At 41.3% G+C, this 12,176-nt stretch overlaps 1 long non-coding RNA gene across 1 annotated transcript; it reads left to right on the plus strand.

The window, feature by feature from the left end:
• Window positions 1-920: 920 nt before the first annotated feature.
• Window positions 921-3,253, plus strand: LOC112675643 (uncharacterized). The gene is made up of 3 exons (XR_004819224.2): window positions 921-1,077; window positions 1,513-1,626; window positions 2,705-3,253. It is a non-coding gene; the product is annotated as an uncharacterized LOC112675643 (long non-coding RNA).
• The last annotated feature ends 8,923 nt before the right edge of the window (window positions 3,254-12,176 follow it).

The following is a 12,176-nucleotide window of genomic DNA, read 5'->3' on the forward strand; positions in this document are numbered from 1 at the left end:
GGAGTTTCCTGAAAAAAATTAAACATAGAAATACCATACAATCCAATAATACCATTCCTTTGGTATTTATCCAAAGGAAATAAAAACACTAATTTGGAAAGATATATGCACCCCTATGTTTACTGTAGACGTATTTACGGTAGCCAAGATATGGAAGCAACCTAAGTGTCCATTGAATAAACGGATGAGGAAAATGTGAGATTATATATATATATGTGTACACACACACACACACACACACACACACCCTCACACAATGGAACATTATGTAGCCTTTAAAAGGATGAGATTGTGCCATTTGGGACAACCTGGGATGGCCCTACAGGGTCTTATGCTAAGTGAACTAGGTCATACTGAGAAAGACAAATACCATGTGATTTCATTCATAAATGGAATCTAAAAAGAACAAAGGAATAAACAAAAGCAGAATCAGACCTATAAATACAGAGAACAAACTGGCAGTTACTTGAGGAGAGGGGTGGGGGGGATGGGCAAAATGGGGGAGGGAAGTGGGAGACACAAGCTTCCAGTTATAATCTCTGGAATGAACAAGCCACAGAAATAAAAGGCTCAATATAGGGAATATAGTCAATGATATTGTAATAGTTTGGTGACAGATGGTAGCTACACTTGTGGTGAGTGCAGCATAATGTGTAAACTTGTTGGATCACTATGCTATACACCTGAAGCTAACTAACTAACATTGTATGTCAATTATACTCAGAAAAAGAAAAGGAAAAGGGGAAGAAATAGCTGAATGAACTAAACACAAAGAGGTAAATAATAGATAAAATAGCTAGATGTTAAAAGTGGTGGCCTCTCAAGAGCAGTATAGGTAGGAGATGGAAAAGGGGATGCACAGTGTCCTTATATGTCTTTTAAAATAATTTATTTTTTTAATACCACGTACGTATATGACTTTGATGGAGAACAAGTAAATAAAGAATATTTATATACATTCTTCAGGTAGAATTGGAGTTGGTGGCTCAAAAGGCCTGACACTTTTTAGTGCTACGTACCGAAAAATTGTCTTCCAGAAGCTGTAATCACTTATACAGACACCAGCCTATACGACAAGTATGCATCTCTTTACGTGTTTGCCAAACCAAGTTATTTTTAAAAAAATCTTTGCCAGTTGGGTAGGAGAAAAAGAAAGTCTGGCCATTACTTGAAGTACATTTTCTTTAAGTGGGTGCTACTTACAATTGAGGCTAAATGGCATTTTCTCAGTTTGCCTTCTGGTGAGTTCCTGGGTTATTATGTAATGAAATTATTAATGTTCTACATGAGCTTCTTTCTTAACATCTGGACTCTAGATCCACAGGGGCTACAAAAATTACCTTTGTTGTAAAAATCTCAGAAAAAATAACATATCCCAAACTGGGTTATTTCTCTGCCCAAACAAGTGCCTCCCCCAACTCCCTATTTCTGTTAATGTCCTTAGTAATTTTAGAGCCTTTTCTTCATATTTATTTATTTAAAAAAAATATTTTATTTATTTATTCATGAAAGACACAGAGAGAGAGAAGCAGGCTCCATGCAGAAAGCCCGACGTGGGACCCGATCCTGAGACTCCAGGATGACACCCTGGGCGGAAGGTAGACGCTCAACCGCTGAGCCCCACAGGTGTTCCGCCTTTTCTTCATATTTAATCAGTCATATAATTAATCAACTTTGACTCTACATAGACTCTTATACCTGTTGCCTCCTTTCCATGCCCAATCTTTTTAAAAATGTTTTTTTCTTACATTTTTATTTTAATTCCAGTTAGCTAACATACAGTGTTATATCCATTTCAGGTGTACAATAGAGTGATTCAATACTTCCATACATCACCCAGGGGGCACCATGGCAAGTACACACCCACTCTTAAATATTGCTTTTGCTTCCAGGAGAATTTTGATAGCTATTTCCCAATTACCCTTCCAAAGTATTTTAGATAAACTTAGATTTCCACCAATAGTGGAAAGGAACAACCGTGTCCTCAAACTGTCAACATTTGATACTAACAAACCCTTTGATTTTTATCAACCCAATAGGTGAAAAATAGATGATACCTGTTATTTTGATTTGTATTATTTATGTATGTGGCTATAACATGATTTCTGCTTACACCTCCGTTATTAGCATTAGGTCACATAGATGGGCTCAGTGCCAGGGGGGTGAGCAAAGCCAGCATTTTATTTTATAGCTTTTATGATGGAAAGAAGGTGCTGGAATGGATATGGAAGCTTCAGGGTTTTTTTTTTTTTTCATTTATGGCTTTTGGGTTTTGTGTTGTTCTCTTCGTGAAGATTAAAATTTCATTCATGATTTTAAAAAACTTTTTAGTATAAAAGCATTCAAATACACAAAAGTAGGGAGGATGCAATAAAGGACTTTCATGCATCCATCCTACAGTTTAACATTATTAAATTTTACATTTTGTTTCATCTACCCATACCTAATTATTTTTCTGAAGCTTTCCTAAAAAAAAAAAAAAACAACTCAGTATCATAGGATTTTACTCATAATACTTGGTTTCTCTAACAAGTAAAGATTTTTTTATTTATGTTATTAATGTTTATTAATCAATATTATTGATTTTTTCTATTGAGATGTATCACATCAACTAATTTTCACAAAATGAAAACACATAATTATATCTCATGTCAAGAAAGAGAGCCTTACCAATACTCCAGAAGCCCCTTTTTGTCTTTTCCAGATTACAGCTATAGGTGAAGAAAAAGTTTTCCTCAACCCTCTTAGGGTCTCTGGCTGGGTCTGAAAATTAAACTTCCAAAGACAGATTAACAGGAGAAAAGCAAACACATTTATTTAATATAAGTTTTACAGAAGAACCTTCATCAGGAAACGAGGACCACCCAAAAAACCAGAGCTGTGTATTTTTATGCTAGGTTGGATGGATAGTGGACTGTTACGGAGGATCGATTAAAGTGTTCGAGGTAATTACAGCAAACTGGGGGAACTTGGCAAGGCCCGTCTGTTAGGATATTTCTTGGTGTCTCTTTATCCTCCAAGAGAAGTATGAGTCTACCTCTCGCATGACTTTTATGACCTGTTTCAGAGGAGAAGGGGGAGTGACGAAGTGAAGAGGAGGAGTCAGAATTACCTTCCTGCTCAGTCTTTTCTCAAACTCTTTCAGCTTAAGATATTCAATATGCCAAGATGCCATCTTTTGGGGTAGTGTGTCCTAAACCCTACCACTACCCCGCTGCCATAGTTAACCACCAAATAAAGTAACCATACTTCATTTCATGTTGCCTGCTTTTGAACTTAAATGCAGAGAATTACATTATGAACTTTAAGTATGTAAATGGTGTATTGTTTGGGGTCTGGCTTCACTCATCATCATGCTTCTAAGATTCAACCGTGGAGCATATAGCAGCAGTTAGTTCTCAGCACTACAGAGTATTTCGCTGAGCTTTAAGATTTTTGAAGAAAGTGCAGGGCTCAAGGATGTAGCCCTGTAAACCATCAGTTTTTATTCTTTTCTCATCCTTTCTCCTACCAAAGATTGCCAGGACTGTGAAGAATGGATAAAGGTACATAGAACTGGAAGGATCGAGGAAATAATAAGCCTTTTAACAACAGAGATTTTATGTAGGGCACTATGAGCTGACTTGCAAAAATAGTGCTGTTGAGTGGTGAAGAACAAATGCTCTAATAATCAGAGAGAGGTGCCAATTCCTTCTGGGCACCATTCATATGGATGAGTTTGCTTTGTTGCCCTCCAGTTTTGGAATGTCTATTGGTTTGCCCTCCTCTTTGCACTCCTGACACCGGGATAGGAAGGCAGGTAGGGTTGTGTATAGATTCCCTTGTATAGAGGAAGCGGTTGTTCAGTGGCCTTGGAAAAGCCCAAATGCTGATGCATTACAGCAGGTGGCAGCCTTTCCCCAGGAGAGGGAAGACGGGAAGACCCAGGCTTACCTAATGAAGATCAGTTTTGGTTTTTATAGCTTCTGTTTGATTAAAGGTCAGGTGATTTATCTAGAACCTGAAGCTAAGCTTGGCCTCATAACAGAGAAGAGAAGCAGGGACCCTGGAAGCTGGAAAAGGAGTTGTGAGCTCACCTCTGGGTGAGCCAGTGGCTCTGAATTACTCAGTGGCTGCCCTCAGGGAGCCTACTCAAGGTCTGACTCAACACTGGTGATGGGTGAAGGGTGTCAGTCTGAGCCTCAGAAAGCAGGGCAGTGGCGAATTGACCCCAGGACACAGAATCCGAGCAGATCAAGAATTACCCTGCTGTGTACTGGGAGGGTGGTCAGTTGACAGCAGAAATACCTACCCCCTTTTCATTCCAGATCTGTAAAGCAGAAATTCATTCCTTCATTTAATTTATTTTAAAGCAAGATCTATGCTCAATATGGGGTTTGATAAATCAGCCTTTTAAACTAAACTGCCAAGTATTTTTTTTTTAAGATTATGAAGTTCTTCTCATGCAAGTTTACAAAATGCTCATGGAAGGGTGCCTGAGTGGCTCAATCAGTTGGGTGTTGGACTCTTGGTTTGGGCATGGGTTGTGGTCTCGGGGGTGATGGGACTGGCCTGCCTCGGGCTCTGAGCTTGGCAGGGAGTCTGCTTCTCTCCCTCGCCCCGCCGCCCACGTGCTCGCTCTAAAATAAATAAATAAATCTTTAAAACAAAAACAAAAACCCCAAAGTGCTTATGGAAAGCCAGACTTGGTGGAGAAGCTTGGCATTGGGAAATGTATCCAGTTTGTTTTTACTTTATTAATGGTGGGACTGTAATTTATCATTTATCGAGAACATAGTACTTAGAAAATGACGTCATTCAAAACTTAATGGGAATGAGGAGACATTCACTAGGGTCCCTACAGATGGATTTGCTTCAGGCTACTGAAGTGATCAGGCAAGAGTAGGAACAGACAGAAATCATGGGACTAGCTGTGACTATTTAATTAAAATTAAGCAAAATTAAAACTAAAAATTCAACCCCCTCAACTTGACTTAGATGTGAAGTGGTTGCACTGGCCACATCTCCGGAGCTCAGTAGCTACATTTGGCTAATGGCTGTCATATTGGATGGCACAGACTATGGACCATTTCTATGATCACAGAAAGTTCTACCAAACAGCACTAAATGGGAGTCAAAAAGCAGGGAGTGGTGCCAAAGGAAAATGTGTGTGGTTAAAAACAAACCCTCCCTGTAATACTAAGTGGCATAATAATGATTCCAAAGTGTGGCAGGAGTTTCTAAACAGAGTATTTCATATAATCCCCATGGCAATCCACAGCCCCAACAATAATGCTACCGACAGTTGTAGAAACCTTACAGCAGGCCAAGCAGTAAGAACTCTGGTGTAAGCTCGCTGCTCTTTCCAGAAGCTGGGGAGGCTGGTATGGTCGTCGCTGTTTAAGAGATGAAGAGACTGTGGCAAAGGGCTTCATGACTTCTCCACTGTTGCCTGGCTCAGAAGGAAGAGCTGGGATCCAAACTCAAGTTTTTCTGGGTTGTGATAATTAGAATGAAGGTGTGGAAAGTGCCTAACACACTCCATGTGTGAGCACACTTTGCCTCTAAGCCACGTTCTCCTCAGGCAGGCCCAGCTCTTGGAGTCTGTCGCATAATTGTCTTTCTGGCTAAAGAAGGCGCCGTGCCAGTTCTGATAGAGAAACAATGATCCCCTGTTAGCCAGGATATGAGCCACTTCCTGCCCTCTAGAGCAGAAGCTGCCGTCCGCACAAAGGAAGCTGGTTTCTCGGAAGCTCACCTTTGAAAATTTTGAAGTAAAATATTCTGTTTAAGACAAAAACGAATCTTAGGACCATATAATAGGAAAATACTATTTTCTGTAAGCGATGAGATTATGAGAAATCGCCTCTTTTTGGTCAGCTGTATTTTGCAACATTTCTACATGAATATGTGTGATAAGATTTGAAAAGTCCCAAAGCCAAATACTGGCTTTTAAAAGTTCCAAGTCAGACACCGTATCATAAAATTTGTTAATTAACAATATTTTAGGCTATTTTTTAAGTGCTCTCTACACCCAACGTGGGGCTTGAGCTTACAACCCTAAGAGCAATAGTCCGCTGCTCCACTGACTCAGCCAGCCGAGGCACCCCATTAGGCTCCTGATAATATAGCAAATACTTTAATACTAATAGCCAATAGAAATCTTTTAGTTGGATGCTAAATACTTTGATCAAGAGCAGGAGAAGTGTGGAACCTAATTATAAGGTTGGAAAAGGCAGGAAACAATGAACAGGTACTCACAGCTGCTCTGCAGATGGGACTTGCTGTTTTGCATCCCGTGGCCCTGTAGATAGCTGCCTTATGTCCTCCAGGTCAAGACGAAGCAATAGTCAGGTCAACAAAACAGGGATAGTCTATAAATCACCCTATCATTTTTATCATTCATTGGCACCAAATGATCTCTAAAAGGGAATACGGTTGGTAAGAAGGAAGAATGAGAAAGGGGAGCTTTCCAGGCTATGGCATCGATGGTCTCCTGCTCAGGTGGGATTCCTTATGTCAAAACATTGTTACTGAGCATGTTGTGGGGGAGGGGAAAAAAGACCCTGAGGTCCTTAATTGCTAAGGTTCTTTTCTTCTGTAAAGTTCTAAGACTTTGTGGCCTTACTTTAGTAGTATATCTACACATACTAGTCATATTCTTTCACGTGTACACATACATTTTAAGGTTTCCTTTAATTAAATTTGGCGTCCTGCCGAAGGCTATCTTGATATACTTCTAGTTAAGCTCGCAGGTGGGTCCACTGGGTAGTGACAGCCAAATGAAATGGTAGGAAAAAAAAAAAAAGTTTCACATAACTAAGTATCCTGATGGAATACATCTTATAGAATTATCCCCTCTAATGGCAAAAAAAAAAAAAAAAAAAGGAGCTTTTAAGTACAAACGATAACTCTGAGGCAGGATCAAGTGATAGAGTGGGCACCACAGAACCAGGAATTCACCCTCCTTCCCTCACTTCCCCACCTTGCAGGCTCCCATTGGATTGGAAAGCTGATCCTCCTTAACTAGAGAGTGTCATTTAAGTTAGGTGGCTACAGCTTTAAAGCCAACCCAACCCTGCCCCCCAAAAAAGAAACAAAAACCACTCCCCAAGAAACCAAAAGACATGTGAATTTACAGCAACCAACTGTCTAGGAAGGCAGTTGAAAATGAGAAAGAATGAACTGAAAAAGGGGCAGATTCATTCTGCAGGTGGTGTATGCGGTCCCTTCTCCGAAACACAAATGCTCCGGCTCGTTTGCTCTCGTTCCCTTCAAGAAGATGGACTTGGCAGGTTTAAGAAAGAAAAGCCCTGGAATCGAACCAGGCTCCTTTGTGTTTCCTGTTTGATTGAAAGCATTTTGAAGCAAGCAGAATCTTGAGATCAATTTACTTAAAAAATTTTTTAGAGCTACCCATATGTGTATGTGCATCTTCTAGCGCCTACAGATGCCTTCGAGCTTCCTGTTTCTTTCCTCTCTTCTCTTTTTCAGAGGTAAATAATATCTCAATTCTTTTTTGCTGGATGAAAAGAACTAAGCTAAGGTCACGGACGGGTCTGATACTGCAATATGTTCATTATGGGTTTTGCACTGCACTTCTAGTTTCATAAATAAGTCTGCATTTAGACTTTGGTTTATAGAATTCAGTTTACAGGTGTATCCTCTACGCTACTCTCAGCCCCTGGCTTTTCATGGATGCACGCTTTGCTCAAATGTCCCGAGACCTGGAAAGACGCGCTAGATGGATGAGCTACTCACACAGCCGTTTACCTGGATTGCCTAGAGAAGCAAAGATCACATCTCATTTGGGGAATGAAAAACTTCAAGAAATACAGGATTTAGAGTCTCCTGTTTTTTCTTTTGGGCTTTAAGTGCAAAGACTTGAGTTAATCACCCTCAGCAGCTCACGGTACACAATCATCCACATGAGGCCTTTTCTTGTTTTACGTTATTTTCTTTGTTCTATTTCATATTTTCATTTCCCCACTTCGTCTCCAGCATCAGCAGCCACTCTAACATATTTAATATGTGCTTGGAAATGCATGTATCCCCGAGTTATATTTCATAATGTTGTCTTATGAATGTATGTGTTTTCAGTCTGTATTGTTCAACCGTTCTTGTTCTGCTTATTGCTTTAAGATGGGGCGCAGAGAGAGAGGCAGAGAATCTTAAGCAGGCTCCACACCCAGCCCAGAGCCTGACGTGGGACTCAATCTCACTACCCTAGCTAGGATCATGCCCTGACCCAAATTCAAGAGTTGGACACTGAACCGACTGAGCCACCCAGGTGCCCATTTATTGTTTTTTTTTTTTTCACAATGCTGTTTTTAAGTCCTTTCCATGTTCCTTTATGCACATTTTGAGCTGCTGCATGAGTTTCCGTATTATGTATCTAATGCTTTTAACATATCCATTCCTCCAGTGATAGATACCCAGACTGCCTCCGACACCCTTGTGCCTCAGACAAGCCTGTGCTAGAGACCTTCACACACGTCTCCTTATGAACCTGGGTGAAGGGGGGTTTCTGAGTCACCCACAGCATGTGCACATGTATGCGAACGCATGTGCACACACAATACATCTAATGACAGTCATGCCAGCAGCACATGAAGGGCCTTATTTCCCCACATCTTTGCCAAGACCACCAAGTCATTGCCCAACTCTCTAATTTCTACAAATCTATTGGGTGTGAGGGCAGTGAGTCTTAATATGCAGTTCTCTGTTTATGCATAACATTGACTTCTCTTCCACCTTTCCTGGTCGTTTGCCTTTCCACTCCCGAGAACTGGCTACTCACATGCTCTGTCGATGTTTTGACAAAATACTTTGCTTGACCAAACTACTCAGTCTCCTGAAACCATCTCCTGGGCCCATATGTGCACTTCCTTGCAAAATCCAGTTTTAGCAAGAACTCTCCCATCGCTGACATGTGATCATCCTGGACATCGGAGCAGATCCCTCATCCTCCACTGCCCTCAGGTGATGTCGGGTCCCCCTGGCCTGCCCTCAGCAAGAATCCTGTGAGGTGGGGATTAGCCAGCCGTTCCCTTCCCTTACCCTGATGTTTCCTCTTAGTAGTTTCATCCGTTGACCCCCACTCCTCCTGCCCCTTGGCTACCGACTTCCACCTGGCCTGCTGCATTCCCAGTTGAGCCCCGTTCCGCCTACTGTAGAACCTGCTGCGGCCGTCCTGAATAGAGTCTCCTCACCGGTTTTCCCCAAGTGTCATTGAGAGTTTTTTTTTCAACAGTTTCTACTGGGTACTTGGATTTGTTGGCACCCCTTATATATGCTAGGCTCTTAAAAACGTTTTTATTTAAATTCAAGTTGGTGAGCTGACAAGTGTAATATTAGTTTCAGGTGTACAATAGTGATTCAAACTTCCATCCAACACCCCGTGCTCATCACACGTGCCCTCCTGAATCCCCATCACCTGTCTCACCCTTCCCCCCCACCTCCCCTCTGTTAACGATCTCTAGCGTTGAGTCTGTTTTTTGGTTTCTCTCTCTTTTTCCCTTTACTCATTTATTTTGTGTCTTAATTCCACATATGAGTGAAATCATATATATGCTAGGTTTTAATTCTTTGTTGATTTGAAATATCTTCTAAATATTTTCCATTTATCCTCTGCCTAAGTTTGTCTACAATAGCTTTTGCTGAACAGAAGTCCCTAATTTTGGTTTGGTCAAATCTGCCAACCTTTTGGGTTATGGTTTGTGCTTTTTGGGCCTGATTGACCAAGTTCTTCCCATCCCAAAGTCTCAAATATATTCTACATGTTCTTCTATCAGTGTTATCATTTTATAGCTTTTTAAGGGGTCACAAGGTACTAAAGGATGTGTGGTCATTATTAAAGAGTACCCCTAACTTTGGGCCACCTGGTAGGAGCTTACCAAAGAAAGGAAAGATTCTATGTCCATCTCAAGTCCTCCTTCTCTGGTGGTTAACTGAACGACTGTTCTGGTGTAGGCTGGTGGCCATAGTGGCTAGAGAGCCCTTTCTGCTCTGGGCACCAGCGAGTCAGCAGTATCCCCCTCCCTTGTCCTAGCCACTGTCACCTCATGCCTGGACTTCTGTCCTAGCTTCCTGACACTGGCCTCCTCGCTTGTACGCTGGGCTTCTTCCTTTCTATTCACAGCCCTTTCATCAGAGTAGCAGAGCTCAGAGCAGTGCTGGCACATGGCAAGTACCCCGTGAGTGGTGGCTATTATTACTCTTACCACCATCATCATTGTTACAGACTTTGGCGCCTAATAAAATAGAAGTGAGAAATGCACCCAGCAACAGTAGTACGTGTTATACTATAGTTAAATGCGATCCAGAAAAATCTGTGTTGCTTCAACCGTAGTTTTTACCAATCTTTTTGCTTCACTAAGTTTAGACTAACAGTCCATCTTTGGTCACTCAGCATCTATTACAGTCGCAAGATCATCACCCTGAACATATATTCCTACTGTACAAGATGTGAGAAGCTGGAGATTCATCTCTGCAGGTTCTAGAAAATGTCTTGAATCTTTTTTTTTTAATTCAGCCTCTGATTTGCCTTTTTTTTTCATAGAAGTCAAGTGCACTGTATCAAAGTCCAGTTAGATGACAGAACCATACAATAATTTGAACAGGGAAAGTTTAATATTAATTATATTAACTGAAAATGGGATTAACTACTATGAAGTAAAGAAGATTCTAAAGAATACATGAATAGCGAGTATGGGGAGCCATACTCGCTTTTTTTTCATTATTGCTCCCCTAAGGAGATTTTTCTAGATCTTTTTTATTTCCCCTTGGTGCCTCCCTCCCATTAAATTTTAATACTGCAGATTCACTATATATCTGTTTATGTTCTGTGGTCCTTTGAAGGGCCACACACACCAGCACAATACCTGAAATTATTTCACACCCACCCCCCAGAACCATGTTTTACCCCCCACCGCTGGAGGATGCCTGTTCGAGGGCTAGGGCTGCATACTCAAGGAAGGGACACATTTGGAAAAGCCATTTCTCCCCACAAGCCTGAGATGCAGACCCCACTGGGGAGGGTGTAGCGAAGTGCTGGAAGTCAGGTGGGGAAACAAGAAATCACCTACTGGGGTGCCTGTGAGACCTGCGGGGGTGCTGAGCACAGCTGGAAGGAGAAGGAAAACCACATCAGAACAAGGAAGAAAAGCACTTGCCTCCTGCCGTGGTTCTCCAGTGCTCTTTACCGACAGACCCTCATGCCAGCTACAAAGGAGAAATGTCTACAGGTTTGGCTGCAGCATCACAAAGCAGAGCAGTGAAGATAGGTTTGGAGCTGAGAAGAAATAGTTCACTCGAATATGTCAAAAGAATTCCTTTTTTTTTTTTAAATAGATTTTATTTATTTATTCATGAGACACAGAGAGAGGCAGAGACACAGGCAGAGGAAGAAGCAGGCTCCCTGCGGGGAACCTGATGTGGGATTCGATCCTGGGACCTGGGATCATGCCCTGAGCCACAGGCAGATGCTCAACCACTGAGCCACCCAGGTGCCCCAAGAAATTCTTTAAAAAAAAAAAAAAAACTTTTATTTATTAAGTCATACCCTACTTCAACGTAGGGCTCGAACTCACAACCCCAGATCAAGAATCAGATGTGCTACTGACTGAGCCAGCCAGGTGTCCCCAAAAGAAATTCTTTTAAATTAAGGGTTCTAATTAAGTTCTAGCTAATTGGTGTTTTATGATGCCAGGGTTTTACCACGTTGTAGTATATACACGTAAAAAAAAAAAAAACCCAGGAATTTGTAAAAATGCAGGGTCTATCACAGCAAAGCAGTTTATTAATATTACACGTTGTCATTTATGTGTGAATGTACGTCTTTGACCCACAATCAGTGGTATTTACAATTCGAGTTATTTTCTTGGGAATGGAAGTGATTGTCTGATTTGTTTACTTTCTTTCTCCAAACAATTCAGCCACAGAATGTTGACCAGCTGACACCAGTCTTGTCTTTTCGACAATAACATTTCTCAGGGTAATTCAGTGGACATTTTGATTTAAGTCTGTTGTGAGGTTGGCAAATGCATCAATTCATCGGAACCTGATTATTCTTAGGGGAACAGATGATTTGTCTCTGAATCACAAAGCTAAGGTCTAAACCTCAGAGCAGAGGTTACAAATCATTGTAACAAGGAAGCCTGGCTTAGCCAGCTGGACTTCCCTACTCACCATGTACT

This window comes from Canis lupus, chromosome 10 (assembly GCF_003254725.2).
Source record: "Canis lupus dingo isolate Sandy chromosome 10, ASM325472v2, whole genome shotgun sequence".
NCBI lineage: Eukaryota > Metazoa > Chordata > Mammalia > Carnivora > Canidae > Canis > Canis lupus.